General features: G+C 40.7%; 1 protein-coding gene across 3 annotated transcripts in view; it reads left to right on the forward strand.

The window, feature by feature from the left end:
* The first annotated feature begins 237 nt into the window (after positions 1–237).
* The window catches only part of TESK2 (testis associated actin remodelling kinase 2), a 143,025-nt gene continuing 116,599 nt past the window's right edge, over positions 238–26,663 (forward strand). The window contains exon 1 of one of the 3 annotated variants that reach the window (XM_025991953.2): positions 238–596. The gene's annotated coding sequence lies outside the window, so the exon portion shown is untranslated. The remainder of the gene's footprint in view (positions 597–26,663) is intronic. The other 2 variants (XM_025991954.2, XM_025991956.2) reach the window with 2 other exon arrangements.

Here is a 26,663-nt window from a genome sequence, read left to right on the forward strand (position 1 = left end):
GGTTCCGCCTTCCCAACACACTACCACCTCTGTTTTTAACCTCCTCTTCCTTCCTATTGGTTCTCTTCGTCCTCCCGAGTTGGCGCTTGGGGCTGTTGATTGGCTTTCCCCGACGCCCATTGAGTCCCCCTCATACCACGTGGCATTCCTAATGCTAATTGGGTAATTCCGCCAGCTCGTGTATCAAGGATTGGCGATAGATTGGCTGTTCGGAGGCTTGAGGAGAGGGGCGTGCTCACCTCAGGCCCCGCCCCCAGGCCCCCTGCCTGGCTGGGCAGGCGTTTCAGTCGCTCGCAGCCGCGGAGCTCAGCGGAGATTCTGCTGCCTCCCCTGGCCCGCGGTCGGGATCTCCCTCCTGGCCCCGCCAAGCAGACGGGGGGAACGGCCCCGACTGCGGGGCCATGGCAGTAGCCTCCTCGTCCTTCGCCGCCGCTAGTTCCGCCGAGTCGCTGGCTTCTGCGCGAGGGACCCGCACCACCTCCGCAGGCTGAGCCTCTGCCGCCTCCGAGCAGTGAGGGCTACTATGCTCCCGCTTTGCTGCTGCCTCCGCCTCCCGCCCGCGCAGTCACCCCTCCGGCTGCTCAGTCCCGCCTCAGGTAACGCCGAGAGAGCGCGTCGGGCACAAACTGCGGGCGCCCGGCCCGCGCGCGGCTCCCACACGCCGCGGCTCCGGAGTCCTGGCGCTAGGGTCTCAGCACCGACAGGACCCCTTCGGCCCCTGTCTCTTCCCTTTCCACCTTCGTCAGGGTCCCGGGCAGCCCCCACCCCTACCCTCGCTTTCTCGCCTCCGAGGCCGGGAGCCCATTAGAAGTTCCTTCGTATCAGGGACCTGGTCCTTGACTCCTCTCAGGGGCTTTTCTCACTTCGGAGACTCAGGAAGCCCTCATTTTCTCGGGGAACTCGTTTCAGATGGCTCCAGCTCCACACTGAGGGGCTCCCTTGTCCCTCAGAGATCTGGACTCCCTCACTTGACTTTTCTCAAACACACTCTTCCCTGGAAACTTGCCCCTTCTGCGTTAGAAGGGACTCCCCACACCCCCACCCGCGTCCCAAGACACTACCGCCTCGCTCTTCTCTCTTCTCCTGTCATCCCTCCTCCCATCCTTTTCCCTCCTCTGCCTTTTACCCTTCGCTTGGAAGACTCCAGATTAAGCCAGTTGTTTAGATTTAGTTAGAAATGAAACCCATGTTTGTGTGATTTAAAGACCTTTCCTTTTATAACTCTGAGAAAACCTTGCTGAAGAATTTGGACTTTATTCTGTACGAATGGGGAACCACTGAAGGGTTTTTTTTTTTTTTTTTTTTTTTTTAAGATGTAATTTGTTTATTCATGAGAGACACAGAAAGAGAGGCAGAGACACAGGCAGAGGGAGAAGCAGGCTCCATGCAGGGAGTCTGGTAGGTACTGGATCCCAGGACCCCGGGATCACGCCTTGAGCCCAAAGCCGCTCAACTGCTGAGCCACGCAGGTGCCCCGCCACCACTGAGGGTTTTGTAAGCAGGAGTTTGGTATGATTGATTATCTCTGGTGAAAATGTGGAGGAAGAATTGAAAGTGAAGGCAGGGTTGAGGCAGAAAGCCTAGGTGGGCAGGAAACCAGTGTGCTAATCCAGGTCAGAGAGGATGAACTGGAATAGTGGTAGGGAAATGAAGAGAATGGTGTGCAGTTCCAGGTTTCAATTCCATGAGGTTTCCAGAGTTGAGAGGGTTATTGGGTGGTTTCTGGTTTCGTTGGTGGGATGCATTGGTAGGGTTTTTTTTTTCTTTCTTTTTTTAAGATTTCATTTATTTATTCATAAGAGGCACACAGAGAGGCAGAGACATAGGCAGAGAGAGAAGTAGGCTCCCTGCAGGGAACCCTGTGGGACTTGATCCCAGGACCCGGGGTTCATGACCTGAACCAAAGGCAGATGCTCAACCCCTGGGGCACACAAACATCCCTAATTTGAGATGTTTTTCAGATATCACTGTGGTTTGCTGGAAACTTGGGTCTAAAAATTGGGAGACTCTGGTTTGCTAGAAATTAGGTCTAAAAATTGGGAGAGAGGGTCAACAGAGAGTATAACAGGGATATTTGAAGACTTAATATGGGATGGTAATACTGAAAGAAGAGGGGAGCCAGGAGCAACATCATTGTTTGAAGGGTAAGAGAGACTGAGAAAGCGAGGTTAAAGGAATGGGACAAGAATAACAGGATAACATTATAATAGAAATCAAAGGAAGAGGGTTTCAAAATGGGACAGGATGACCGTCACTGTCAGGTGCTGCAAAGGCTGAGTAGAATGAGGATTAGAATGAAACCACTGAATTTAGCAATTAGAAGATCATTTGTTTCCTCCGAAAGATACTTTGAATTGTGCAACAGTGGCAATGATAGCAATAGATCATGAAGGACTGAGGAATAAATGGAAGGCAGTGAGTAAAATTACTCTTTGAGCAAGTGTGATTGTGAAAGAGAGCTGATGGTAAGTAACATCTTTATTGAAAATATGCTCTATGTCAGGTTCTGTTAAGATGCTTTATGGATCACAACAGCCTTGTGGTATAGGTATCAGTATTCCTCTTTGACAACTGAGAAAACTGTAGGCAAGAATTTGAACAAAATCTGTCTAGCCCTGACACCTCTTTTTTTTTTTTTTTTTTTTTTTTTCCCCCACTATGGTACATGTAGTTGAAGGGGCACCTGGGTGGCTCAGTGGTTGAGCATCTGCCTTTGCCTCAGGTCATGATCCCAGGATCCTGGGATCAAGTCCCGCATAGGCTCCCCGCAGGGAGCCTGCTTCTCCCTCTACCTGTGTCTCTGCCTCTCTCTCTGTGTGTGTCTTAAATTAAAAAAAAAAAAAAATTAAAAAAAATGTGGTTAAGGACCAGTTTCTTTAAGAAATATAGAATGGAGGGGTGCCTGGCTGAGTCAAGTAGGAGGAGGAGGAGTGTGGGGCTTTTGATCTAGGGGTTGTGAATTTGAGCTCCACATTTGGTGTAGAGATTACTAAAAATAATAAAGAGGGGCATCTGGGTGCCTCAGTGGTTGACTGTCTGCCTTTGTTTCAGGGCATGATCCTGGGATCCAGTCCCACATTGGGCTCCCTTTGGGGAGCCCACTTCTCCCTCTCCCTATGTCTCTGCCTCTCTCTCTCTGTGTCTGTCAGGAATGAATAAATAAATTATTTTAAAAAATAATAAAGAAATATAGAATAGGACAGCTGAGAGTTCAAGAGTTCAATATTTCAAGGTAAGAAAACCCCAAAAAGGGATCCCTGGGTGGCGCAGCGGTTTGGCGCCTGCCTTTGGCCCAGGGTGCGGTCCTAGGGACCCGGGATTGAGTCCCACGTTGGGCTCCCAGTGCATGGGGCCTGCTTCTCCCTCTGCCTGTGTCTCTGCCTCTCTCTCTCTCTCTGTGTGACTATCATAAATAAAAAAAAAAAAAAAAAAAGAAAACCCCCAAAAACCAGCAGGGTATAACTGCCGTAGTGCAGTTGAAGGGGAATGGAAGTATAGGTTATTGAAGTAATGAGAGGTTACAGGGCTGTGAAGTATGTTGAATATGTCATTGGTATGGATGTCATAATTGCCCAGTATGATCTCAGGAAATGGAGTAGAGGAGGTACTGGGTTCTATAGGTGGGGCTGCTCAGAACTGAGGGACCCAGGATTGAACTGGAGGTTCCCTATTACTTGTTAGAAAATAGTACTAGGTAATACAGATGTTTGTGTGAATTAATGTTGAGTTCCTGTGCCCTGGATCTATGATGTATTATTCTCTCATACAGATGTATATTTGGAATGGTCTCAAATACAGATCTTTTGAGATTTGGTATATGGTGGGCCTGTTTAATTCTGTTTAAAAATGTAGGTGTTGAGAGGCTAAGCTAGGGACTCTCCACCCCAGAATCCCAAATAACATTTTGTGTTTATATTAATTGTAAAAGGAAAATTACATATTTATGTGTACTTATTCTCTGGCTTACTTAAAGTAGAAAGCTGACTTGCTTTAATGTTTTTTTTTTTTTTCCCTATGTGAAAGTGTTTTTAGATATATTCTTAATGTTGTATACTTCATTGTTCAGCAAAATGAGCATTGTGTTGGAATTTGAAACCTATGATAAGGGCTTTTATAAGAATTTCATCTCCTTCCAGTAAATGAAGCCCAGTTATTACAATGTATAGTGTGGGTGATGCTGAATGTTTCAGACCAACAATGGTATTATACTATTTTCCAAGTCATCATATGGAGATTACTTCAGTATGGTCTCACTAGGATTATTTTTGCTGAGCACTCAGAGTGGGTGGTTGTTTCAGAGAGAGGCCTACTTGTGATAATTAAATTTTTAATTGCTTTTTAAAAATTTTATTTTTTATTTATGAGAGACATAGAGAGAGAGGCAGAGACACAGGCAGAGGGAGAAGCCTGCTCCCTGCAGGGAGCCCGATATGGGACTCCATCCCAGGACTCCAGAATCACACCCTCTGCTGAAGGCAGGGCTTGTAAACCACTGAGCTACCCAGGGATCCCTTTTAATTGCTTTTTTAAAAAAGGATTTTATTTGTTTGAGAGAGAGAGAGAGAGAGAGAGAGCGAGCCCACATGAGTGTGGGGAGAGGGAGAGGAAGAGAAAGCAGACTCCTTACTGAGCAGGGAGCTGGTTGGTTGGTTGGATATTGAGAGGCTGGATCCCAGGATCCTGAGATCTTGACTTGAGCCAAAGACAGATGCTTAACTAACACTTACCTCACTGAGCCACCCAGGTGTGCCCCCCCAACCCCATTTTTTTAAAAGTAAGCTCTAGGCCTTAATTTGGGGCTCAAACTCAGGGCCCTGAGATCAAGAGTCACATGTTCCACCAACTGAGCCAGGCAGGACCCCTTTTATTTTTATTTTTATATTTATTTATTTATTTATTTATTTATTTATTTATTTTTAAAAACTTATGTATCCTGAATGGATAGTTTTTTTTTTTTTAATCTTTATTTATTTATGATAGTCACAGAGAAAGAGAGAGAGAGAGAGAGGCAGAGACACAGGCAGAGGGAGAAGCAGGCTCCATGCACCGGGAGCCCGATGTGGGATTCGATCCCGGGTCCCCAGGATCACGCCCTGGGCCAAAGGCAGGCGCCAAACCGCTGCGCCACCCAGGGATCCCAGGACCCCTTTTTAAAATAAAAAAAAAAAAAATAGGATCCCTGGGTGGCGCAGCGGTTTAGCACCTGTCTTTGGCCCAGGGCGCGATCCTGGAGTCCCGCGATCGAATCCCACGTTGGGCTCCCGGTGCATGGAGCTTGCTTCTCCCTCTGCCTATGTCTCTGCGTCTCTCTCTCTCTGTGTGACTATCATAAATAAATAAAAATATTAAAAAAATAAAAAAATAAAATAAAATAAAATTATTTGTGATAATTTTAAAATCTTCCATTCCTAAAAATTTTAGAAAGGCAGGTTTGATATAAGGAAAAAAAAAGTCCTAAATATAATCAACTTTATTATTAGTTAAATGATTGTAGGCAAATTTCTTATCCTCTGTGAGATTGTTTTATTTATTTATTTGGATTTATTTTTTTTTTAATTTATTTATTTATTTTTTATTTATTTTTTAGTTTTTTTTATTTAATCTTTGAATAGGTAATACATTCAAATGGTTAAATAAATTTTCATATTTATATATATATATATTTTAAAATTTTTTCTTATTTTATTATTTATTTATTTATGATAGTCATACAGAGAGAGAGAGAGAGGCAGAGACACAGGCAGAGGGAGAAGCAGGCTCCATGCACCGGGAGCCTGACGTGGGATTCGATCCTGGGTCTCCAGGATCGCGCCCTGGGCCAAAGGCAGGCGCCAAACCGCTGCGCCACCCAGGGATCCTCATATTTATATATTTTATATAAACAGTGAAAGTCTCACTCCTGTGCCTATCCCCTATCCTCCCAGTTCCATACCCCCCTCCCAACTTTTGCTATTTGTTCCTTCCTTCCTTCCTTCATGATTAATGTGGGGCTTGAACTCAGGACCCTGAGATCAAATTGCATGCTCTACTGGCTGAACCAGCCAGGCACTCCTACTTAGTTTCTCTATATTCTTTTAGACTTCCTTTAGGCAAATGATTACAAATATGAATATATAATCTTATTTTTTCTTATTTTTTTTTTAAAGTAAGCTCTGTGCCCAGCATGGGGCTCAAACTCACCTGAGATCAAAAGTCACACACTCCACTGACTGAACCAGCTAGGTGTACCTTATTCCCCTCCCCCACCCTTGTTTTTAAAGAGAGGGAGCAGGGAGGGGTACCTGGGTGGCTCAGTAGGTTGAGTGGTCAACTCTTGGTTTTGGCTTAGGTCATGATCTCAGGGTCATGGAATCCATCCCCAAGTCAGGCTACACACTTAGCAGGTATAGCAGGTAGTCTGTTTGAGATTCTCTCCCTCTCCCTCTCCCTCTTCCCCTCCCCCCTGCTCTTTCTTTCTCTCAAATAAAAAAACAAATACACAAACACTTGCATAGTATTCCATTGAATACTCTATCATAATTTATTTGGTTCCTTATTGTTGGACATTTGTATTACTTCCAGGTTTTTTATATTATAAACAATTCTGTAAGGAAGATATATGTCGTATCTTGAACATAGGTCGTTTTACATGTGTGCAAGGGTAGTTATAAATTGGCAGGAACTGGGTTTCTTTTTCTTTCTTTTCTTTTCTTTTTTTTTTTTGTTAAGATTTTATTTACTTGATGGGACCCTGGGTGGCTCAGTGGTTGGGCGTCTGCCTTTGGCTCTGATCGTGGTCCTGGGGTCTTGGGATCGAGTTCGGCATCAGGCTCTCCATGGGGAGCCTGCTTCTCCCTCTGCCTGTTTCTCTGCCTCTCTCTCTGTGAAGAGAGGAAAAAAAAGAGAGGCATTTACTCTCATGAATAAATAAATAAGATCTTTTTTTTTTTTTTTTTTTTAAAGATTTTATTTACTTGAGAGAGAGCACAAGTGGAGGGAGGGGCAGAGGGAGAGCAGGGAACTCCAGGCGGGGGTTGACCCGAGGACTCTAGGATCATGACCTGATCTGAAAGCAGGTTCTTAACTGACTGAGCCGCCCAAGCACCCCAGAAAGTGGGGTTGATTGATTGATTTAGATTTTATTTAAACTGCTGAGCTACCCGGGCTGCCCAAAAAGTGGGATTTATAAGTCAAAGAATATATGCATTTATAACTATGAAATATTGCCAAATTGCTTTGCTTAAAGTTGTTCTAATATACATTGCCTGTTCACTCACCAACATTAGCTATATCATAGGTAATACTTAGGTGCTTACTAAGTGCAGATATTATTCAAAATACTTTATATATATTCATTTAATCTTACTAATATCCCAGAATGCCTGGGTGGCTCAGTGGCTGAGAGTCTGGCTTTCGCTCAGGGCATGATCCCTGGGGTCTGGGATAGAGTCCCGCATCAGGCTCCCTACAGGGAGCCTGTTTCTCCCTCTGCCTGTGTCTGCCTCTCATGAATAAATAAATAAATAAATCTTTAAAAAAATTTACTAATATCCCTTTTTTGAAACTTTTTGAAAATCTTTATTTGAAGAGGGGAGAGCACAGGGGGAGACTAATCATTATCTCTCTTTTTCATGTGAATAAATTGAAGAGAATTTAAGAGACTTACCTAAAGCATATGAGTACTATGGCAAAAATTCAAACTAAGTACTCTAGCTCTAGGATCAGCATTATTAATACTGTACTTTGCTGTTATCAAAGTAGAATTTAAGAGACTTACCTAAAGCATATGAGTACTATGGCAAAAATTCAAACTAAGTACTCTAGCTCTAAGATCAGCATTATTAATACTGTACTTTGCTGTTATCAAAGTTGAATTTTTGCCGGTCTGACAGAGAAAAGTGGTACCTCAGAGTAGTTTTAAGTTTTAGAAAATTATGTTAAAGTTAAGCATCGTTTTATGTTATTCATATTTCTTTTTTAAAAAATATTTTTTTTATTTATTTATTTATTTATTTATTTATTTATTTATTTATTTGAGAGAGAGCACACACAAGTAAGTGAGTGGGAGGAGAATGAGAGGGACAAGCAGACTCCACACTGAGCACAGAGCCCAACTTGGGGCTAGATCCCATGACTCTCAGAGCACCACCTGAGCCAAAACCAAGTGTTGACACTAAACCTGACTGAGCCACCCAGGTGCTCTAGTTATTCATATTTCATTTTCTGTAAGCTGCCTGTTTAAATTCTTATTTTTTGTTGTCATATGTCTCTTTTCTGTTGATTTCTATGTCTCTCTTTACATATTATACATATATATACATGCACACATATATATTTTATATAATTCATATATATGTCATAGGTTTTTTTCTGTGGTATGTATTATGTATTACAGATATTTTCCCATTTTGGTATATGTCTTGTGACTTACTTTATTTCCCTGCAAAACTTTTAGATTTAGGTGCATTTTTATGTAGACCAATTTTTCTTTTTTTAAGTAGACAAATATCTTAATCTTTTATGGCTTTTGGATTTTGAGTCATAGTTAGAAAGGCCTTCTCCATTTTACTCCTTCACTTTTATCTTTCTAGTGGGAACAAGAAAAGAGAACTATTTTGATGGTCAAAGTACTTTGTGAACTATAAACTGTAAATCATTATACAGATAAAATATGTTATTTATTAATTTGTCTCCTGAATAAATTGTATAAAGGATGTATTCTCTTCTGCATTATTTTTTTTAAAGATTATTTATTTATTTATTTATTTATTTATTTATTTATTTATTTATTTATTTATTTATGGTAGACATAGAGGGAGAGAGAGAGAGAGAGAGAGAGAGGCAGAGACACAGGCAGAGGGAGAAGCAGGCTCCATGCCAGGAGCCCGACGTGGGACTCGATCCCGGGACTCCAGGATCGTGCCCTGGGCCAAAGGCAGGCGCTAAACTGCTGAGCCACCCAGGGATCCCCTCTCTTCTGCATTAATTGAAATACAATGACATAATTTTCTTTCTGCAATGTGGAAATTGGTGGTATTGATGTTGTGGTTGATGGTTTCCTTGGACTATTTGCATGGGATCTTTTTTCAAAAGTAGGCACTGTGGAAATTCTGAAGTATTTTTGCATATTTTAGTTTTGCCTCTGTATATTATTTATTTATATTAGAATTATTTTTTTTATAAGTTTAAAATTTTTTTTTTTTTTTTTAGTTATGATAGTCACACAGAGAGAGAGAGAGAGAGGCAGAGACACAGGCAGAGGGAGAAGCAGGCTCCGTGCACCGGGAGCCCGACGTGGGATTCGATCCTCGGTCTCCAGGATCGCGCCCTGGGCCAAAGGCAGGCGCTAAACCACTGCGCCACCCAGGGATCCCTATATTAGAATTCTATAATTAGAATCTGAAAGTTCAGGACGCCTGGATGGCTCAGAGGTTTAGTGCCTCCCTTCAGCCCAGGGCATGATCCGGGATAGAGATCCCGGGATTGAGTCCCGCATTGGGCATCCTGCATGGAGCCTGCTTCTCCCTCTGCCTGTGTTTCTGCCTCTCTCTCTCTCTTTCTTTCTGTGTGTGTCTCTCATGAATAAATAAATAAAATCTTAAAAAAAATCTTAAATCTGAAAGTTCTCAAAAATTGTTTTGCTATCACATTAGCTATGATCCACAAATTTATACATTGTTTACCTTGGGTATTGTATTTCTGCTGATTGGTAGGAATTTGTAATTTGTGAGGACACCTCGTGTGTGTGTGTGTGTGTGTGTGTGTGTGATTATAAAATTAATGCATTTTCATTAAGGAAAAATAGGGAAATAGGTTATTTTAAAGGAAAAGATATAAATTTTTCTTGTTTTTTTTTTTAAGATATAAATTTTTCATATCTTCCCTAGTTCCTAAAAGTTAATGGCCAATTTTAACAATTTGGACTATATACTCTCAGAATTCTTTTTGTACTTTTTGTGTATATGTCTGTTTTGTCATCACCAACTCTCTAGGGTTTGGCATAGTGTCTGTCACCTAGTAAGTACTAAATAAATGTTGACTGAGTGAATGAAAAATTAATATGCTTTTACATAAAAGTATGGAATGAATGGCCTATTGTCTTTTTTATCTACTGTAAATTTTGATTCATATTGAAATTTGTATGCCACAATTCATTTGGAGGTAAGTTTGAGTCTAAGTCCTTACAGAGCTCATAGTCCAATGAAAGAGATGGATAAACAACAGTTGAAATACTGTGTAATTACTGTAACAGCAGAGATTTGTGCAAGCATTATCAAAGCACATACACAAAAAGGAGATTGAGGGGTCAGAGGACACTTCCCCTGTGAGATGATTACTGAGAGAGCTATGTAGAAGAAGTCAGGGAGAAAGAATATTACCTGTTGAAGGCATTGAAGTGTGAGTAGAGCTCTATAAGTAGTTCTCTGTGTCTGCAGTAGATTTTGGCAGTGGGGAAAGGAGTAGAGAGAGATGAGGGTTGAGGCCAAAGATGAAAGAGCCTTTGTATGACATATGAAGAGTTCTTAAAAGTTTACTCCCCTTGGAGAATAGATTGGAAGAGGTGCAAGAGTGGCAAAAGGAAAACCAAGAAGACATTGAGTATAATAGCTAGAATGAGGTGAATATCACTTCAGCTGAGATAGGAAGGGAAAGCTACACTTGAAAGGTGAGTTAAGTCTGGGGCATGATTAGGCCAGTTTTACTAGAGCATGGTCTTTGAAAGCCAGACTAAAGAATTACACATGCAGCAAATGTCATTGAAGATTATCTGTCATGTGTGTTATATGAACTGTGACAGGTTATAGTTTACTTCCTTTTGGCTAGTCTGAAATGATGCTGAAATCTTTCATGCCTATGAAATAGTAGAAATTTTATCAAAGATAGATTATTTTAAAAGATTTTATTTATTTATTTTAGAGAGAGAAAGAGTGCACACTTGCTAGCAGGAAGAGGGACAGAGGTAGAAGGAGAGAATCCCAAGCAAACTGCACTGAGTCTGAAAGGAGCTTGATCCCATGACTCGGATGTCATGACCCAAGTGGAAACCAAGAGCCACCCAGGCATCCCAAAGACAGATGTATATATATATGTATGTATGTATGTATTTATTTATTTAAATATTTTTTTTTATTTATTCATGAGAGACACAGAGAGGCAGACACACAGGCAAAGGGAGAAGCAGGCTCCATGCAGGGAGCCCGATGCAGGACTTGATCCTGGGATTGTAGGATTATGACCTCAACCGCTGAGCCACCCGGGCATCCCAGACAGATGTATTTAGATGGGAGTGAAATTTTGGACTGAAAGTAACCCTTTATTTGCAAGGAAATATATGTGTATATATAAAGACCTATGAAGATGGGCATTATGAGAAAATACCTTTTTATTTTATTTTATTTTATTTTTTATTTATTTTTAATATTTTATTTATTTATTCATGATAGAGAGAGAGAGAGAGAGGCAGAGACACAGGCAGAGGGAGAAGCAGGCTCCATGCCGGGAGCCCGACATGGGACCCCGACATGGGACCTGATCCCGGATCTCCAGGATCAGGCCCTGGGCCAAAGGCAGGCACCGAACCGCTGAGCCACCCAGGGATCTCTTTTTTCTAATTTTATTTTTAAAATATTTTCTTTTTCTTTTTTCTTTTAAGATTTTATTTATTTATTCATGATAGAGAGAGAGAGAGAGAGAGAGAGAGAGAGAGAGAGGCAGAGACATAGGCAGAGAGAGAAGCAGGCTCCATGTAGGGAGCCTGACGTGAGATTCAATCCCGGGTCTCCAGGATCGCGCCCTGGGCCAAAGGCAGGCGCTAAACGACTGCGCTACCCAGGGATCCCAAGATTTTATTTATTTATTCATGAGAGACAGAGAGAGAGAGAGGCAGAGATACAGGCAGAGGGAGAAGCAGGCTCCAGGCAGGGAGCCTGATGTGAGACTGGATCCTGGGTCTCCTGGATCAGGTCCTGGGCTGAAGGCGGTGCTAAACGGCTGAGTTACCCGGGCTGCCCGAAAATACCTTTTTAAATAGTTGTGTGCTCTTTCCTTTGGATTTTTTTTTTTTTTTAAGATTTTATTTATTTATTCATGAGAGACACAGAGAGAGAGGCAGAGACACAGGCAGAGGGAGAAGCAGGCTCCACGCAGGCCCGATGCAAGACTCCATCCTGGGACTCCCAAGATCATGCCCTGGGCCGAAGGCAGGTGCTAAACCGCTGAGCCACCCAAGCGTCCCTCCTTTGTATTCTTAAGACCAGATAAATCCTCTGGCATAGTAAAGTTCTGGTCTTGTTGGGGCTTCATAATAAGTTTAAGGAAATCACATTAAAGACTCTCTTAAAGCATCATAATTATATCAAATAAAACGTTTAAAACTGGAATTGGATTTTTTTCTTGAACTTAGAAAGAAAAAATATATTTTTTAAAGATTTTATTTATTTATTCATGAGAGACACAGAGAGAGAGGCAGAGACACAGGCAGAGGGAGAAGCAAGCTCCCCTCAAGGAGCCCGATGTGGGACTCGATTCTGGGACTCTGGGTCGCGCCCTGAGCTGAAGGCAAATGCTCAACCACTGAGCCACCCAGCCATCCCAACCTTGTTCTTTTAATGACTATATAATATTAAATTATATGGAGTACTATAATTTATTTAACTTATCCCTGTTGATGGACATTTAGATTGTCTTTGGTTTTATCCTGTTACTGATAATGACAGTGTCTAAGGTAATATTCTTTTTTTTCTCTTTTTTTTTAAGGTAATATTCTTATACATATATCTTTTTTGTGCTTATTGTAGTTGTCATTTTTTTAATGGCTATAAAATATTGCCCATTAGTGGAAATAATACGTTTGAGAAAGAAACAAGGTTGAATAAATATATTTTTGGGAGAATATTCTTTGATAATACTTCATGCTATTATTTTTGTTTTCCCTTTTATCAGAGTCCTCCTTTGACCTTTGTAATGTAAACTATAGAATAGCCTACCTAACCCCAGAACTAACTTCCTCTTTCCTCTTGATTGCTTTCTTTCCCACAGTCTCTGAAACAGCCTCCTCCTCCTCCTCCTCCTTCTTCTTCTTCTTTTTTTTTTTTTTTTTTAAAGATTTTATTCATTCATTCATGAGAGAGAGAGAGAGAGAGAGGCAGAGACACAGGCAGAGGGAGAAGCAGGCTCCATGCAGGGAGCCCGACGCAGGACTCAATCCTGGGGTCTCTAGGATCAGGCCCTGGGCTGAAGGCGGCGCTTAACTGCTGAGCCACCCAGGTTGCCCTGAAACAGCCTTTTAACTCACTTTATCAGAAGAGATGAGTTGCCTATCTGACCTAAGTGATCATGTTCGTTCTTCTTAAAATAGGAACATTTATCAAAAGATATCCTGGAAATTTGCACATCCTCCTAGTACGTTAGCATTTCAGCTTATTTGAATGGGTTCTGATATCAGTTTACCTTGTGTCAAGTTTCATGTTCTAGTTTACAAAGTTATAGTTACATTTAGTATGCTTAGATCAGAAACTATGTTTTTTTATATGCAGATTATGGGAAATAATAGTCCTATTCAATTTTGTCCTAGTTAGATTATATATTTAATACTGTGTACATTTTTTTTTTGCTATTGTGTTTTTAGCAGGGCTTTGACAGTTTGGATGGCATTTAAGGCTAAACTTTAAAGAAGGTAGCCAGGAAGATCTTGATGCCATGTTCCATGGGAAACCTGAAAGACTTTGTATATTTGCCTTGGGGAAGGGTTGGTAACTGAAAAGCTATCATAAAGAAGAAAAAAAAAGTCTTAATTTGTTGTAACACTTGTAACATTCAGTACTAGGATTAAGGGTAGAACAGGGAAGGGAGAGGAAAGGGAATTCACATTTATTAAATTCTTACTGTGTGACAGGCACCTTGCCTGGTACTTCATATATGCATTTTTATCCTTTAACTTCTTAGTATTTTATCCTTTAATTCTTATAATAACTCAATGAAATATAGTTAATATATCTATTTCATAGATAAGAGCAGAATTTAAGTAATGTGTCCAAGATCATTAGGGTACTAAGTTGGAATCGGAATTTTTTTTTAAGATTTTATTTATTTATTTATTCATGAGAGACGGAGAGAGAGAGAGAGAGAGAGAGAGAGAGAGAGAGAGGCAGAGACACAGGCAGAGGGAGAAGCAGGCTCCATGCAGGGAGCCCGACATGGGACTCAATCCCGGGTCTCCAGGATCACACCCTGGGTGGAAGGTGGCGCTAAACCGCTGAGCCACCCAGGCGTCCCTGGAATCGGAATTTTTAAGACTTGTTCTGCTTATTTTAGTCACACACATGTATTTTAAATATATGATAATATTTTATTTTATAAAGATCACTCTTTTCCTGCTCTCATTTCATGAAATTTTATGCCTCTGTATACTTTTTCAACTTTGGTATCTATGTCATCACTAGATTCCTCTCGAATTATCTAGCACAGTTCACCATCATATGGTATTCCATCTAAACCATTTGAGAATAGCAGTTTTTGAATATATATTTGCTACTTTGTTAGAAATTTTGTTCCAAGCAATAAGTACTCATTCATACAACATAAGAGTAGTTGGTTTTTACATTTCTAGTGTTGGTGTTTGTGATATCTGTGCTGTACAGGCATACCTTGTAGATGATGCAGATTTATTCCATTCTGCAATAAAGTGAATGTCACAATGAAGTGAGCAAAGTGAAAATTTTGATTTCTTAGTACATATAAAATTTATGTTTATGCTATACTGTAGTCTATTAAGTGTGCAGTAGCATTATGCATAAAAAATATGTAGACAGGTTAAACAATACAGTGGACTCTGAATAACACAGGGGTTGGGGTGCCAACCACCTGCATGGTTGAAAGTCTGCATATAACTTAACTACTAATAGTGTACTGTTGATTGGAAGCCTTACCAATAATAGAAACAGTTGATTAACACATATTTTGTATATATGTTATGTGCTGTGTTTTTTTTTTTTAAGATTTGTTTATTTTAGAGCAAGTGTTGGGACAAGGCAGAGGGGGAGGGGGAGGAGCAGAGCAGAGGGAGAGAGAGAATTTCAAGCAGACTTCCCACTGAGCACAGAGCCCAACACAGGGCTTGATCTTACAACCCTGAGATCATAAGCTGAGCCAAATCAAGAGTTGGACACCCAATTGAATGAGCCACCTACGTACCCCTATTTCATGTATTGTGTTCTTACAATAAAGTAAGCTACAGAAAAGAAAATGTTATTAAGAAAGTCATAAGGAAGAGAAAATACCTTTCCGTATTGTACTATATTTATAAAAAACTCATAGCTGGGCCCATGTAGTTCAAACATTAGTTGTTCAGTGGTTAACTGTACTTTATTGCTACAAAATGCTAGCCATCATCTCAGCTTTCAGCGAGTCACAATCTTTTTGCTGGTGGAGAGTCTTGTTTCGATGTTGATGGCTCCTGCCTGGTCAGCACAGTGATTGATGAAGTTTGGGGTGGCTGGAGCAATTTCTTAAAATAAGACACTGATTTTCTCTTACTTGCATGAATGATTCCTCTGTAGCATGTGACCCTTTTTAATAACATTTTACTTACCACAGTAGTAGTACTTTCCAAATCGGAGTCAATCTTCTCAAACTCTGCTGCTGCTTTATCAATGAAGTTCATGTAATATTCTAAATCTTTTGTTGGTTATTTCATCAATCTTTGCAGCATCTTCAAGAGTAGATTCCATCCCAAGAAACCACTTTCTTTGCTCATCCATAAAAAGCAAGTTTTATCATGAGATTGTAACAGTTCAGTCACATCTTCAGGCTCCACTTTTTTTTTTTTTTAACATTTTTTCTTAGATTTTATTTATTTGAGAGAAAGAGAGGGAGCACGAGTGGGGAATCAGGTGATGGGAAAGGACAAAAGAGGAAGAGGAAGAAGCAGACTCCCCGCTGAGCAGGGAGCTGAATATGGGGCTCAATCCCAGGACCCTTGAGATCATGACCTGAGCTGAAGACAGACACTTAACTGACTGGGCCACCCAGGTGCTCCCACTTTTTTTTTTTTTTTTAAGATTTTATTTATTTGAGAGAGAGCAGGAGAGAGAGAGAGAGAGTGAGTGCATGAGCATAGGAGGATGAGCAGGGGGGAAGGGCAGAGATGGGGAGTGAGAAACAGACTCCCTGCTGAGCAGGGAGCCTGACTCCAGGCTTGATCCCAGGACTCTAAGATCATGACCTGAGCTGAAGGCAGACACTTAAATGATTGAGCCACCCAGGTGCCCCTTTAAGGCTCCACTTCTGGTTTTCTTGCTATTTCTACCCTATCTGTAGTCTTGGACCCCTCAAAGTTATCCATAAGAGTTAGAATAAACTTCTTTCAAACGCTTGTTAGTGTTGCTCTTTTGACCTCTTCCCATGAATTACAAATCATATATATTTTTTAAGATTTTATTTATTTTGGGGAGAGTGTGTGAGAAAGCACAAGCAGGGGGAGAGGCAGAAGGAGACAGGCTCCTCGCTGAGCAGGGAGCCTGACACGAGACTCAATCCCAGGACCCTGGGATCATGACCTGAGCCGAAACCAGAGGTTTAACTGACTGAACTACCCAGGTGCCTACAAATGTTCTTATTGGCATATAGAATGATGAATCTTTTCCAGAAGATTTTTAATTTACTTTGCCCGGATCCATCAGAGGAATCACTTCCTATAGCAGCTGTAGCTTTATGAAATGTTTCTTAAATAATAAGACTTGAAAGTCAAAATTAACTGGCTTAATTTCAGTATTATATCTCAGGGAATAGGGAGGCCCAGGGAGAGAGAAAAGCTAGTTGATAGAGCAGTTAGAGCACACACAACATTCATCAGTTAAGTTCTTCATCTTAGGGACGCCTGGGTAGCTTAGCATCTGCCTTCCGCCCAGGGCGTGCTCCTGGAGTCTCAGATTGAGTCCTGCATCCGGCTCCCTGCATGGAGCCTGCTTCTCCCTCTGCCGGTGTCTCTGTCTCTGTCTCTCTCTCTCTGTATCTCTCATGAATAAATAAATAAAACCTTAAAAAAAAAAAAAAGTTCTCCATCTTATTTGGTAGTTTGTAGTATCCCCAAACAATTAGAACATTACAGATCACAGATCACCATAACAGATATAATAATGAAAAAGTTTGCAGTATTGCGAGAATTACCAAAATGTGACAGAGTGAGATGAAGTGAGGAAATACTTACTGTTAGAAAAATGGTGCCAATAGTTAATTAATGCAAGATTGCCATAAACCTTCAATTTGTTACAAAAAAAAAAAAAAAAAAGACGGTATCTGTGAAGCACAATAAAATAAGGTATATCTATATCTGCTGGTATTTTTATTTTTATTTTTTAAAAGATTTTATTTATTCATTCATGAGGGACACAGAGAGAAGACAGAGACACAGGCAGAGGGAGAAGCAGGCTCCACACAGGGAGCCCGACGTGGGACTCGATCCCGGGTCTCCAGGATCAGGCCCTGGGCTGAAGACGGTGCTAAACCGCTGAGCCACCAGGGCTGTCCTGCTGGTTTTTTTAATTGACAAAATATTTTTGTTTCTGAAACCTTTTATTATAAGAAAAATGTAACACCCATTTACCTATCTCTCATATATAACAGTTTTTTAAAAGGTTTTATTTATTTATTCATGAAAGGCACAGGCAGAGGGAGAAGCAGGCCCCATGCAGGGAGCCCGACTCGGGACTCGATTCCAGGTCCCCAGGATCACGCCCTGAGCCGAAGGCAGACGACCAACCGCTAAGCCACCCAAGCGCCCCCCTTCTGATATTTTAATGCAAATGCAGACATACTGTTTTACCTCTGTTTCTCCCAAAATACGTTTCTTTTCTCCCCGCAAATAAGTCTTACATAATCTTAATGTCATTATCATACTTAATAATAATTTTCTAGGGCAGCCTGGGTGGCTCAGCAGTTTAGCGCCCCCTTCAGCCCAGGGCGTGATCCTGGAGATGCGGAATCGAGTCCCACGTCGGGCTCCCTTGCATGGAGCCTGCTTCTCCCTCTGCCTGTGTCTCTGCCTCTCTCTCTTCTCTCTCTGTGTCTCTCATGAATAAATAAATGAAATCTTAAAAAAAATAATTTTCTACTATCATCAGGGTGCCAGCCTGGACAGTCATAAGAGCATGTGATTCTTGATCCTGGGGTTGTGAGTTTAAGCCCCACACTGAGTGTAGAGATTATAAAAAAAGGATAAATAAACTTAAAATAATTTTCTGGGTGCTTGGGTGGCTAATTCAGTTAAAGGTCTGTATTTGCTTGGGTCATGATCCTGGGGTCCTGGAATTGAGCCCCACATTGGGCTCCCTGTTCAGCAGGGAGTCCGCTTATCCCTTTCCCTCTGCCACTACCCCCTCCCGCTCATGCTATTTCTCTCATAAATAAATAAAATCTTTTTTTTTTTTTTTAAGATTTATTTACTTATTCATGAGAGACACACACAGAGAGAGGCAGAGACATAGGCAGAGGGAAAAGCAGGCTTCCCACAGGGAGCCTGATGTGGGACTTGATCCTGGATCCTGGGATCAAGCCCTGAGCCAAAGGCACTCAACTGCTGAGCCACCTAGGAATCCCTAATAAATAAAATCTTTTAAAAAAACCCAATTTTCTCTTATCATCTAGTAGTAGTCCTTACTAAAATTTCCACAGTTGTCTTTTATTTTATTTATTTTTTTATTATTTTTTTTAAAAGTCTAGTTGATATTTTTTTTTTTTTAAATTTTTATTTATTTATGATAGTCACACAGAGAGAGAGAGAGAGAGAGGCAGAGACATAGGCAGAGGGAGAAGCAGGCTCCATGCACCAGGAGCCTGATGTGGGATTTGATCCCGGGTCTCCAGGATCGTGCCCTGGGCCAAAGGCAGGCGCCAAACCGCTGCGCCACCCAGGGATCCCCACAGTTGTCTTTTAATATCTAGTTTATTCATATCAGGATTCAGTCAAGTGTCATTATTGTATTTAGTCATTGTAACTCTTTTTTTTTTTTTTTTTTTTTCTGAGATAGAGGACATACACGAGCTAGAAGGGCAGGGAGGGAGGGAGAGAGAGAGAGAGTCTTTTTTTTTTTTTAATTTTTATTTATTTATGATAGTCACACAGGGAGAGAGAGAGAGAGGCAGAGACACAGGCAGAGGGAGAAGCAGGCTCCATGCACCGGAAGCCTGATGTGGGATTTGATCCCGGGTCTCCAGGATCGCGCCCTGGGCCAAAGGCAGGCGCCAAACCGCTGCGCCACCCAGGGATCCCGAGAGAGAGAGTCTTAAGCAGGCTCCATACTCAATACATGGCTCAATCCTAGGACCCTGAGATCATGACCTGAGCCAAAATCAGGAGTCAGATGCTTGGCCAACCAAGCCACCCAGGGGCTCCTATTATTAAAATGTTGTAATTATTATAAAAGTAATCTTTCCAAAGAAATAAAAGTGTAGGGAAAAGCATAGTGTTCGGGGCAGCCTGGGTGGCTCAGCAGTTTATTGCTGCCTTTAGCCCAGGGCCTGATCCTGAAGACCTGGGATGGAGTCCCATGTCAGGCTCCCTGCATGGAGCCTGCTTCTCCCTCTGCCTGTGTCTCTGCCTCTCTGTGTGTGTGCGTGTGTGTGTGTGTGTGTCTCATGAATAAATATATAAAATCTTAAAAAAAAAAAAAGCATAGAGTTCTATTCAAATCTGACTGAAGGAGAATTAAGAGTTATAATGACTGGGGCACCTGGATCACTCATTTGGTTGAGTGGCTGACTCTTGATTTCAGCTCAGGTCATGATCTCAGGGCCCTGGGATTGAGCCCTGCATTGGGGTGCTCAGCAGGGAGTCTGCTTGAGGATTCTCTCTTTCCCTGTCCCTCTGCCCTGCCTGCTGCTTGCTTATATAGTCTTTCTCTTAAATAAATAAATCTTTAAAAAAAAAAAAAAGAACTTTCTAATAATAGAACAAGGCACTGGAGGAATTAGTGAGTTGTTAGTGGTGCTTTTTCAATAGGCTGAACTGACTTGCCTCTGTAGTGTTCAGTCCAGTGAACTCTTTTTTTCATATTATTTGACTACCCTGTGGCATTTGATATATTAATCATTTTCACCTTTGGGTTGTGTGACATACTTTCTCTTGGTTTTATTTTTACTTTGTTGTTTTTGTTTTGTCCTATATATATATGTTGGTGTTCCCTTTGCCTCTTATCTGGTCTCACTTAAAGACCTAAAGAAGGGGCAGCCCCAGTGGCTCAGCGGTTTGGCGCTGCCTTCAGCCCCGGGTGTGATCCTGGAGACCCGGGATCGAGTCCCATGTCGGGCTCACTGCATGGAGACTGATTCTCCCTCTGCCTGGGTCTCTGCCTCTCTCTCTCAGTGTCTCTGTCATGAATAAATAAATAAATAAAATAAAATAAAAAGACATAAAGAAGGAGACTGGGCTTTGGCACATAATAGCAACTCAGTAAATATTAGCTATTACTCATATTCTCTATTTTGGGAAACTCTTTAGAATATTTGTAAGTGCTAAGGACTTTCAAGTCTGTATCTCCAGGCTAGTCCTCATTTCTGAGCTCCAGTGTGGTGTCTTCAACTGCTTTCTGAATGTTGTCACTTGGTATTCCTTTAGGCACCTCAAACTCAGTAAGATTAGAAGTGAAATTGAATCAATTCACAAATAGTTTCCTTTGGGTGAATGCCAACTGATTCCCCTAGTCACCCTAACCTGAAACATGGGAAGGATTCTAGTTAAACTTGGGAGTCATTATAAGTACATCTCATGCCTCCTACTTTCTAGTCACTTTTAAAAATCCCACTTACCTTCTTTCCTAATTCTCTGTTTTCACCATTAGTGCCTTAGTTAAGCCTTCCTTCTTTCTAATCTGTCATTAGCAATTTCCACACTGTATCGTACTCCTTGATTTACATGTGTTTCTAGGGGGAGTCTAAGCTCCTGGAGGATTAAGTCATGTTTTATTTAGTTTTCTATATCCTTATTCCAGAGAGGCAATAGTATAAGAGATTGAAAGTACAGGCTCTGGATTTGAATTCTGACTCTACGACTTCTTGGCTGTAAGAGCTTAGACAAGTTAATTAATTGCTTTGTGTCTTTGTTGCCACATCTATAAAAAGGAATAATAATGGTATCTATTTTTAGGGTTGTTATGAATATTAAACATAAAGCACTTGTAAAGACTATCTGGATTATAGTTAATATTCAGTAAATATTATAGCACTTACCATAATGCCTTGTACCTACTGGGAACCCAACTAACATTTGAGTAAATAAACAGAGGGGAATTCCTGAATTGACCAAAAGACTGGACTAGTTCATCTAAATGCCTTTACAACTTTCAACCTAAATTTCTGTTTTATGTCATGACCTAAAACCTGGTAGATGGTAGTTAAAATAACAGATAAGATGCTTATCCAAAAGAGATAATACAGTTTTAAGAACTGGCTTTTGATCTGTCTGACACCAATATATGCCATTGTGTAATTCTTGGCTAATTAAATAGGGGATGCCAGTTTTTATGTCAGATTGCCTTTGGTTTGAATGGAAACTGCAACTCATTATTTCACAGTAGGATGGCAAGTTCAGCAGTATTGCTTTTATTTTTAATTAGGCAGTCATCCTGAAATGTGTCTGTATTTGTTATGTTGGTCCATAGAAAGGATAGCAGCTGAGCAGACCTGTCATGTAGATTTGCTATGTGATTGGTCTTGATACACAGCTAATACGCTTGTCAGTATTCCTATTCTGGAAAATGGCCAGTTTTCTGAGTTACATCTTACCCATAACTAATCTTTGTTTTATTTTGACTTAGAAAGTTTTTATGATAATAGAAAACAGTATATAATTAGGATATTGTTTATATTCTTTTTCTACTCTTTATACCCAGTATATAAAAGTCCACTTAAATCTCAGCATTCCTTTTTACTCACTCTGTGGGACTTCATTACTAACCTTGTGCACACATGATTCTATATTTGGATGAGTATTGAAAGTTTTTGGTTGCTAGTTGACACTGCCATGTCCTGCCTGCTACCTACTCGTTGATAGCTACCCAGTGCAATGCAGGATTTTCTTTTCATCTCCACTGTTATGAAGTTTCCTCTACTTTGTTCCTGTGAAATGGTAGAGTAAGAAACAACAAATACTATATATTAGAATGAAAAAGAAGGATGATTGGGAGTTGGCATATCTTTCCTTCCAGATTGGCATCCATTCTTTTTTTTTTTTTTAAAGATTTTATTTATTTAATCATGAGAGACACAGAGAGAGAGGCAGAGACACAGGCAGAGGGAGAAGCAGGCTCCATGCAGGGAGCCCAATGTGGGAGTCGATCCCGGGTCTCCAGGATCACACCCCAGGCTGCAGGCAGTGCTAAACCACTGTGCCACCGGGGCTGCCCGGCATCCATTCTTTAGACAGTTTGTCCATTTAAACCAATGCTAATTTTTTAAAAAAATTTTATTTATTTATGATAGTCACACACACAGAGAGAGAGAGAGGCAGAGACATAGGCAGAGGGAGAAGCAGGCTCCATGCACCGGGAGCCTGACGTGGGACTCGATCCCGGGTCTCCAGGATTGCGCCCTGGGCCAAAGGCAGGCGCTAAACCGCTGCGCCACCCAGGGTTCCAAGTTACTGATTTTTTTTAAAAAAAAATTAATTTATTTATTCATGAGAGACACAGACTGAGAGAGAGAGGCAGAGACATAGGCAGAGGGAGAAGCAGGCTCCTCACAGGGAGCCTGATGTGGGACTCGATCCTGGATCCCAGAATCATGACCTGAGCTGAAGGCAAGCACCCAACCTCTGAGCCACCCAGGCGTCCCGGAGTTACTACTTTGAAAGACAAAGTATATAATATTGGATATAGGCTATTTAGCTCACTAATTCTTTTGTTGATAGCTTTTCAGATTACTTTCCTCAAAGCTTTTAATTGTACCTTCTTTCTGAAAAATAAATCAATCCCAGTATAAGTGACAATTAGCCTAAAAAAAAATATTTTATTTATTTTAGAAAGAGAGAGAGAGAGAGAGTGAATATGTGAGTTGGAGGAGGGGCAGAGGGAGAGGGAGATGGAGTGGTCATGGATAGATTCCAAGACTCTGAGATTATGACCTGAGCCAAGATCAAGAGATGGTTGAGGATGCTCAACTGACTGAGCCATCCAGGTGCACCAAAAATTAGCCTTTGAAAAGACATACTTGCCTATTTAAAATTTTTATTTATTTATTTATGAGAGACATGGGGATAGAGAGAGAGAGAGAGAGAGAGAGAGAGAGAGAGGCAGAGATACAGGCAGAGGGAGAAGCAGGCTCCATGCAGGGAGCCTGATGTGGGACTCGATCCCAGTACTCTGGGATCACGGCCTGAGCCAAAGGCAGATGCTCAACTGCTGAGCCACCCAGGCATCCCAAGAAAGCAAAAGTTTGAACTTCTGAGGTTATAAGTATTGAAATTGAGAATCCATTTACGAAAAACTGATTTGTGTCCTTACTAGCAACATACTTTTGTTATTTTTAAAAGACTGCTAAAGAAAAAAAAAAAAAGACTGCTAAAGGATATTTCCTAAAGTCAAGCTGATGAAGCTTTTCTAACACAGTGTTTCTTAATGAGAGCACTATTGACATTTAGGACAGGACAATTCTTTGTTGTGTAGGACTGTTCTGTGCATTGTAGGACATTAGGCTTTCCTGGACCCTGCCCACTAAAATGCCAGTAGTGCCTACCCCACACCCTCACCATTAAGACAGTAACTTTTCCATGACAAGGACCTTCCTCCACCTAAATTTGTACATGTCCCTAAATGAGAACGACTGGGATTCCAGTTGAAATGTTTTTAGTGAAGCAGATTATAGTATCACAAATTTTCATTTGAGAATTCCAAGTTTTGGGATGCCTGGGTGGCTTGGTGGTTGAGTGTTTGCCTTCAGCTCAGGTCCTGATCCCAGGGCCCCAGAATCGAGTCCTGCATCAGGCTCCTTGAGGGGAGCCTGCTTCTCCCTCTGCCTGTGTCTCTGCCTCTCTATCTGTATGTTTCTCATGAAGAAATAAATAAAATCTTAAAAAAAAAAAACACTTATTATAAAACGAAATCTCTGGGGACGCCTGGGTGGCTCAGTCGGTTAAGTGTCTGACTTTGGTTCAGGTCATGATCCCAGAGTTCTGGGTCCGAGCCTCGCCTCAGGTTCACTGCTTAGTAGAGTGTCTGTTGTCCCTTTCCCTTTGCTCTTCCTCCTGTTTGTGCTTTCTCTTTTAAATAAACAAACAAACAAATAAATAAATAAATTCTAAAAAAAAGTAAATCTCTGTGTTCTAGAATTTCACTAGCACTTAGACATAGATGAGTTATTCAAATGAATTAATATATTAACAGTATATAGGAAAATCATATGAGGCCATATAAGGCAATAAAACTGTTTACATTTATAATAAACAGTAAATTTATTTCATAAAATTTTAAAAAGATTTTATTTATTCATGTGAGACAGAGGCAGAGACACAGGCAGAAGGAGAAGCAGGCTCCACTCAGGGAGCCCGACATGGGACTCGATCCCCAGTCTCCAGGATCACTCACTGGGCTGAAGGTGGTGCCAAACCGCTGAGCCACCTGGCTGCCCCTATTTCATAAATTTTTATGTACTAAAATTGTTTACAAATACGTGAACTTCATTGTTAACGTTTCCAACACAAATAGTTTCAATTCCTGACCAGAATGGACAATAATTTTACATTTTTTTCTGGATGAAAGACTTCAAACATGTACCAGTTTTCACATCGTTAAGTTGTAGGTTGGGTATCCCAGCTGTGCCACATTGCCAGAATAGTGTTTTTGGGTGAGAACTCAAGGCAAACTGCCTTTGGAGATTGAAGGAATAGTCCCTTGTTAGCAACATTGATAATATTTATTTTTTCTCATTGCTTCAGGGAAATAAGATGCTATCTTTACTAAAAGTATAGACTTTGCAATGTTTCCCAGATTCCCTTGGAAACAATGTGCTTTCTGTGAAATGTGGTTGTCCATTTACCATATACAGTCCTTCTGATCCTCGGACTGTCAGGAGCAGTATGGACAGCACCATCTTGTCCTGGGAAAATTAGTTATTCTTGATCAACAGTGTAGTCTTTGAATTAAGTAGCCTCTTTAAAGTGAAATTGCATTTTTTCAATCATTATATCTTTCTAGTAAATGCATTATATCTTTCTAGTAATTGTAGTTGTCTCTGCTCCCTAAAATAGTATACATTAAGGGGACCTATTATAAAAAAAGTAATATTCTTTTAAAAAATATTTATTTATTTGAGAGAAAGAGAGAGAGAGAGAGAGCGCACACACCAGTGTATGTGAGAGAGTGAACACAAGCCAGGGGAGAAGGGGCAGAGGGAGAAGGAGAAGCAGAAGCAGGCTCCCCGCTGAGCCAGGAGCCAGATGCAGGCTGGGATACTAAGAACCGAGATTATGACCTGAGCTGAAGGCAGACATTTTTTGTTTTTGCTTTTAAAAATTTTATTTACTTATTTGAGAGAGAGAGGAAAGAGAGAGAGAGAAAGAGAATGAGGGAGCGGAGGGAGAAGCAGATTCCCTGCTGAGCGGGGAGCTGGACATAGAGCTCCATCTCAGAACCCTGGAATCATGACCTGAGCTAAAGGCAGGCATTTAACCTACTGAGCTATCCAGGCGCCGAAGAAAAGATGTTCTGTAAATAAGACCAAGGGAGGTAATTCAGAGGCTGAAAGTATTAAATTTCACACATTTCAAATAAGGTATTTTTTAATTTTAAAATTAATCATTTTCAGACTTAAAAAAATAGGGTGTGGTTTGAGAGTCTGTTCGTTCCTACCATTGTTACCTTTTATGGCTAATTTAAATTTGTCAGATTAAATTGAAAGCCATTTGTAGCTTGATTGATTTCATTTAAAATGTGGTCATTTAGTATGCAGGCTAGGGGAACAGAAGGCAGGTTTGGAAATTTTCCCATGCTCAGCACTTCTCCAAAATGGATTAATAAAATTCTGACTCCCATGAGGAGACTGTACTTTTTACCACTCATCTCAACTGTCTAGTAATTAATATTACTTTAGCATGTATTGTGGGCTGTACAACTAAATACCAGTGTTCTTCATGAATGCTTTTATATATATATTTTTTTTAGGATTTTATTTACTTATTCATGAGAGACACAGAGAGAGGCAGAAACGTAGGCAGGGGGAGAAGCAGGCTCCCTGCGGGAAGTCTGATAGGGGACCCTTTCCCAGGATCTCAGGATCATGACCCAAGCCAAAGGCAGACGCTCAACCACTGAGCCACCCAGGCACCCATGTTTGTGAACTTGGATAAGTTAGGCTATACAAATATTCTCTCAATGCTTTTGAGTTTTTAGTTTAAGATATAAATACTCCTTAGACCAAAATCTATAGTGGAGCTGTTGCAGAATAAGAGTTTGAGAATCTGGAGACTTGGCTTACACATTGGGATGCTATTTATTTGCCAAATTGTTTTTAGTTTTCTTGGATTAAGCATACTGCATAGTTATTGTATTGCAATAGATTTTTTAAAACTATTAAATTTCTTTTAATAAAAAATTAAATGTAGAAGAGAGCACAATATTTTTTTAGATGAGAGCACAATATAATACACAGAACAAATATTAATTAAGGAAAAACAGAATTAGCAAATGTATAATTTTCTG

The sequence above is a fragment of the Vulpes vulpes genome, chromosome 10 (genome assembly GCF_048418805.1).
Source record: "Vulpes vulpes isolate BD-2025 chromosome 10, VulVul3, whole genome shotgun sequence".
NCBI classification, from domain to species: domain Eukaryota; kingdom Metazoa; phylum Chordata; class Mammalia; order Carnivora; family Canidae; genus Vulpes; species Vulpes vulpes.